The 6,685-nt window shown below is 35.0% G+C and overlaps 1 protein-coding gene across 1 annotated transcript in view; it reads right to left on the reverse strand.

Annotated features, from left to right (window-relative positions):
- LOC150102573 (chromatin-remodeling ATPase INO80-like) overlaps nucleotides 1–698 on the reverse strand; it is a 215,959-nt gene extending 215,261 nt beyond the window's left edge. The window contains exon 1 of the mRNA XM_090398709.1: nucleotides 537–698. The gene's annotated coding sequence lies outside the window, so the exon portion shown is untranslated. The remainder of the gene's footprint in view (nucleotides 1–536) is intronic.
- Between the last annotated feature and the right edge of the window lie 5,987 nt (nucleotides 699–6,685).

Below are 6,685 nucleotides of genomic sequence, written 5' to 3' on the forward strand. Positions count from 1 at the left end.
CTCTTAACAAATATTTAAAATTTGTAAATATAACTGTTTCAACCATTATATGTCATTGTAAATCACTTACAAGTTGGTATAGCATGCTTACATTGAAATGTATAATTTTTCGAAAATATATCATTTTATTGCCAATCACTCCTATAAAATGTGTAGACTGGGGAACATCGCAATATCACCTTTATACAACTGATTTCAAGTCTCAACTTACAATAACAGTAAAACTAATCTTCTTCCAATAGCATGTTTTTCATTAACCGAAAAACTATTTCAAATTAAAAAGGTAATCGGAATAACCAGACTACCGAAGGATGAATTTGATATTGTCAGGCCATTTCGTGTCAAAAAATATACATATATATAAAATTCGGAATTCCAACTGAATTCTATATTTGAAACACAGAAGTAAGCAAGGTGTTTGCAGCTATAATATTCATTCCACATTAATTGCAGGGCTTTAAACATTTCACCACTTGGTCGAATCTTTAATTTGCCACATGGTACTACTTATCCACAATGTCAAACGACAGCCTTACCTTATTATCAAACTCCGTTTCCAATTCAGAAATCTCATAAAAGAGTGAGTGTAATTTCCATTCGTATACAAAATGGCGATAGCAACAGTCATCCTTATAACACTTGCGAATCCACACTAAAAACCTTCTCATGACTCTCCCTTCATTTCGCAGGGGGCACCAGTTCGCCATATCCACTGTACTCTTGAACCAAGAAATAGGAATTGGTATTCATAAATGTTAAATTTATTAATACTTTAATTATCTTAGGAGTAAATGGAAAAGAACAATAAAAGTGAACTACAAACAGAATTTAATAATCTAATATGTTTCTAATTTATTGAAAGTAAAATCGTCTGGGTACCAGACTTTAAATTGTCTCCATGTTTTTTTTCAGCAACGGTAGGGATAGCGCGGAAATGGAATCAATCACCTGACATATTTGTTGATTCGCGGTTTTAATTGATTACAAAAATCTGTTAGCGAAATTTCTCTCATTTTACAGCCTATGAATTCCAACCTATTTCCTTAAATGCTAAAGCTGAGCAAGAAAACAACACGAAAATATTTTGTTGGAGAGCATAATTAATCTTTGCTTACTTAATATTCATTTAAAGATCACAACTCTTTCTATACACTTTTTCCAGTAAAATAAATAAATAACATAGCCTCATTCCTTTTCATTCCTAGTGGCAATAAACAGGGTGCTGCGTAACCATGAGGAAAGATTTTTGGTTCTATAATGCAAATCCGATTCTATAGATTTGACAACTAGAGAAACACTTCTATTGTTGGAAGTTTTTCCACTTGGTTATACTATAAATTAACGATACCAAGAAATTATATACTTGGTTTAATCCTTTATCCAAGTGTAAGCAAACAAAGTTTGCGCCTGAAGTATTTTTAGGACTGGGGCAACTCGGGATAAAGGTGGTATGACTTCGCATCACTTGCTTTAGTATCCCATAATGCAAAGCACATCTCCTTGAGGACATGTAAATAGACATGTACAATGGATGCGGATGTATAATAAATGTACAATGGATGTATAATAAAGGATTAAACGAAGTATATCATTTCCTGGTATCTTTAATTTATAGTATAAACAAGTGAAAAAACATCCAATAACCTTCGTCTAATCCACCAGAGTAATTTAATAATGTGTGACACCTTTTGGCAACTGGTATAGGGAAATATGACTTCTGCATTACTTCAACCTTAGTATCACCTCTGGGTCTGGCTCCCACTGATGAGACCTCAATAAAGGTAGAAACTGGTTGGAAGTTTGGGTGATGGGTAGCCCATGAACTTTTAACTGAGACTTGGCTGTTGCTGTTGCCCCCAGATGAAATATGAACTGCTCTCCTCGGTGAGCCTGCCATGGGGTAGAGCGAACACTGAGAGTACTTCTCAGTGCAGGGTGAGCCTGTTACTGAGGGAAAACTGCTGAATTTTAATCCTGAGGGTCGCTGATTGTTCTGGGATCTCACGAGTTTATGAAGAGATAACCCCACACTTAAACAGGAAAACCGGTCTGAGTAGTGACGCTTCCCATAATTCATAGCATTATATATGTCTGCAAGGAGATGTGCTTTGAATTATGGGATCAAGAGATGTCAAGGCATACCACCTTTACCACAAGTTACCCCAGTCCTGAAAACACTTCAGGTGCAAACTTTGTTTGCTCACACTTGGATAAAGGATTAAACCAAGTATATAATTTTTTGGTATCTTTAATTTAAACTACTTCTATATTTTTTTTTTAAATCTAAAAAACTTGCATTCATAAAAATTCTGAAAAAACTGCATTTAAAAAAATGGACAGTAGAACTGGTGCAAATTTAAAATAACACGATTATGGTTTAAAACCTAGACAACAAAAGTTCTTTGTGAAACTCGTGTCCCATCGAGTGCTTTGGAAATCATCAATATCCATTAGCACAACTGCTAGTAATAACTGAGACTGTAAATTAGATGTCTACTTTTTCTAAAACTTATTTTTAGATAGGATAACTCTTTTTTTTGTTATTTTATTCTCATTTGAGAATAAAAAGGCATTACAGGATACTTATGTTTTATTTTTCAGTGTGCATATCGAACAGTTTTAACAACAATAATAAATCCTCTAAGGCCTTTTAGAAACCCAGAGGAAATAGAATGAATGTCCTAGTCCCATCTAACTTTTGGAGACTGAGGGGCAGACTATCTCTATCCTCAGTCAATCACAGGAAGCTGGCCTAAGAATATCAATTATTTTAATTACCATCCGGGAAGAATACGTACAGAAGATAATCACCGTTATCTCGTAATACCTAAAACTACTGTGACTATTGTTTGAAATAGTATGGGATGAGTTCCACAGTGGATTTTCTTGAATTTATAAATAACTGAGTTTATTGGCATCTCTCACTGCGAAATGGTGGTAGTTGTTTGCGAGATTCTATTCAGCGGACGCCATTTGAAGTTTTATAATTTGGGATAGCTCCCTCTGATTGGCTAAAGATGGAAATGGACTGCCCTTAACTCCAAAAGTTAGATAGTGCTAAACCGAACAACCTTAGATCCTTTGGGAAATTAAATGCATTATCAGATTTATTTATTTAAAAATAATCAGCTAATCTTTTTATTTCCTTATAAGCAGTAGGATAGGCCATTAGCCCTATCGAATTTTTGAAGACTAAGTGGGCAGTTCAGTCTCCACGGGTAACCAATCTGAGATAGCTGGCCCAAGGGCTATCACCAATTATAAGCATTACCCAAAGAGGAGAGTGAGGTGTGTCGCCATCTCATGGTTTCTTACATTAACAAAATATGTTCTTGTCTGAAATAGTATGAGAACAGACGTCGACTTTCTTAAGTTTACGGGACGATAAACCCGATTTACCTAGACCAGTGATTCTTAACCGGTGTTCCCTGGAACACTGGTGTTCCGCAGAAGGTGAATAGGTGTTCCGCGAGAAGTTCTGGCTTTTGGTTAAAGTTGGACAAAATTATGCCATATTATTATATCAAGATAAGATATACGGGCAAGCGGGTTTTTCCTCTCGGAAACTCTGGTTTTTCGTCCCGTAAACTCAAGAAAATCGACCGTAGAACCCACATTATTTCAGACATTAAATATATTTTGTTAGGGTTAGGGACCACGAGATGGCGGGACATTTTTGAGCCGTCTCTCTTCACTGTGTACCGCTTAATTAGTGATAGCCTTGGGCCATCTATCTCTGATTGGTACCAGTAGAGATTGAACTTCCCACTCAGTCTCTAAAAGTTAGATAGGGCTAAATGGCCTCGCCTACTCCCCGTATACGGGAATAAAATGGCGTTAGCTGATTTTTTTTTTTTTTTTTGATAAGATATACAGCAGTGTGAAATTACTTTTATGGAAGAATGACCTCATCCATTCCTTTAATTAATATAAAGTATGAGCACTATTTGTGCTTCACGCATCTCTGCGCTAAAGCCTTTCAGTATTGAGCCAAGGAGAATTGAATAAAGAAGCTCGTTGGTCACTGGTCACTTTGCAATATTACTGAGAGTGACAATCCTATAAAAGTTAATTGATATAGCCTAATAATTAAATGGAAAAGGAGTCAGGAAAACGGTAGTTGTATGAGACTTAGTTCTTAATTGGCTCGGTTGGTTTATTTGACGGTACTTAAGAGGTTTAAAAAAAGCTGAGATTAGTCATGGTTGTATATATTTTCCATCCTCGAATGATTGCATTATTTTTTTATTATTAATTTTCCTTGCTGAACAGTCCACGTTTCCAAAACAGATTGCGTTATCGAATTGTTGTCTTTTTAACCATCTCTTAAGAAAAGTTGAACATAAACTTCCAGAAAAAAATTACTATAAATTTAGAATATTAGTTGTATATGTTTTTTTCGAGTAAGTCTTAGGTAAATCGGTTAATCATCCTTATGTATATACACATACGGTTACAAAGCAATAGTTATTGCACAACATTGCATACTGTAATGTATTGCGAATATCATGTAAAGCACGTTTACATTTTCTTTTGTATAAAAGTATTTACAATTTGAACGGTTTGCTTTCAGTGCTTCTGATCGACGCGATGTGCAATTTCTGGTGACCTTGCAAACCTACTCGCAAGTTCGTTATGATGAGTCATATATTACATCAGGGAGCGAAAGAAGGAATTGCACAACGCGCCTCGAAGTATGCTATCAGTTAAAAGAAAGCCTTCAGCAAAGAAACTTTGTAATCTTCGGCACTGCATTAAGTTTACGAAATATAGTTTTCAACTTTGATTGGCTCGTTCACTGAAGGCAATCTTTGTCTTGGTGTAATGAACTTCAAAAATACTCAGTTTTTTTTTTTTTTTTTAACCAAAAAATCGGCGTCCAGACTTGCAATGTGAAATGGTTGCTATGTTACAGAATTGCACGGCTCCTTTTTCGGTGGCTGCGTATTTTCGAACCACTGCTATTTATCCAAAGTGTATTTTTTAAAAGAAGTTAGTGGAAATCGTTGCTTTTTTGCGGATGATGACAAATTTAAACTAGGCGATTTGAAGTTTAACGGAAAGCGGATATAGGATTTCGAATTTCTGCTTCTATTGCCTTTTGTTTCAGGTGGGCGGTAACACAGTGGAACGAAGCTTTTAATTTCAGTATTATATTATGAATAAACTAGCAAGAACCAAAATGCCTTTGATAGCCACAAGAATCTTATCCTCATGGGAGCCTTATCAATGGATGAAGTATGACATAAAAATAAAGTAACTGCATCAAGGACCTTTTGATTATTATAAACAAAACTGTATTTATTACTTCCGCAGCTAGTTATTCTGTTGTAGACTATCTTTTTTAAAATGTTTGTAAAAACAGCGATTGGCTATAGCTAGGATTAGGTTGATCGCCTTTTTCTTATTAAGTAGGGATAATGATTTCTCCCTTACGGATAAATATTTTGATTGATAGAAATGACCAAGTAATAAAGTATTAAAACGAGAGAACACATGACGCAAAAGAAGTACTGAAGAAATTACTTGTAAAAATGGTGATTAGTTAACTATCATTAGGACTATTCTTTGTCAGTATTTTGCAAAACAAGGAATTGATGTTTCATGGGAAAAATTCTAAAGGAATGTTAGCAGTACCACCCATATTAATGAACAAATTAATTTAATGATGGTTATCAATTATTGATTAATAATAAAAAATCAGCTAAAATACCAATTAATTATTAATTTATACATTACAAAATAACCAAAGTGTTCCGTCAAAATTTCAGGATTTGTGAAGTGTTCCGTAGTCGAAAAAAGTTCGAGAAACACCGACCTAGACAATAAACACGCCTTCTAGTTAAAAGAGATCGACTAATTCGGGAACCTGAAGAAGGCTTGGAAAAGCTTCTAGTCTGTCACTAGACTAGAACTTAGCTGTCTCTTCGGCTGGCCTAGTATGGATAATTTTTAGAAATTTCTAAAATGAATACATGTTCAGTGAAAAAAGTAAAAAAAATGTTAATTGCGAAATATCGAAATAATATATCATCAGAATAAATGTACACTATTATTAGGAAATTCAGTGCGTGGTGAGTGCAAACAGTAAGAATGTCAGTGATATCAAAAATAAATAAATAATTTTTTATTCTATTATTGAATTATTCAATGATTATGTAATTATGTGCTTCAGTGCAAATAGTAAGAATGCTAGTGATGTCATCGGTCACAAAAAGAAAGCGACAGTAGGAGTTAATAATATAGGCCTGTGTAGCTCAGTGATGCTAAAATCCTCTACCCCACTCCGCCTGAAAATAAACTTAAGTTCGAGTCTATTCGCCGACTGGATGAACTTTTTCTAAGCCTATCTTCGACCGGATCTTGAGTTACTCGATCTCTAGCACTGGCAAGCGGGTTTTTCTCTCCCGGAAACTGGAGTTTTTCGTCCCTTAAACTCAAAAAAATCGATTATAGAACCCACATTATTTCAGATAGTAACATATTCTGTTAGGATTAGATACCAAGAGATGGCAGCACATGTTTGCCCGATCCATCATCGGTGCTGCCTATAACTGGTGATAAGCATGAGCCAGTAATCTCTGAATGGCTACCAGTGGAGATTGAAGAACCTTGCTGAACAAGTAGATGCCAATATTATGTGGATAAAACCTATACCTAGCGATTATGGCAGATTTATAGGATT

Source organism: Typopeltis vanoorti, chromosome 10 (genome assembly GCF_054136105.1).
Source record: "Typopeltis vanoorti isolate ZY-2024b chromosome 10, IOZ_Tvanoo_1.0, whole genome shotgun sequence".
Classification (NCBI taxonomy): domain Eukaryota; kingdom Metazoa; phylum Arthropoda; class Arachnida; order Uropygi; family Thelyphonidae; genus Typopeltis; species Typopeltis vanoorti.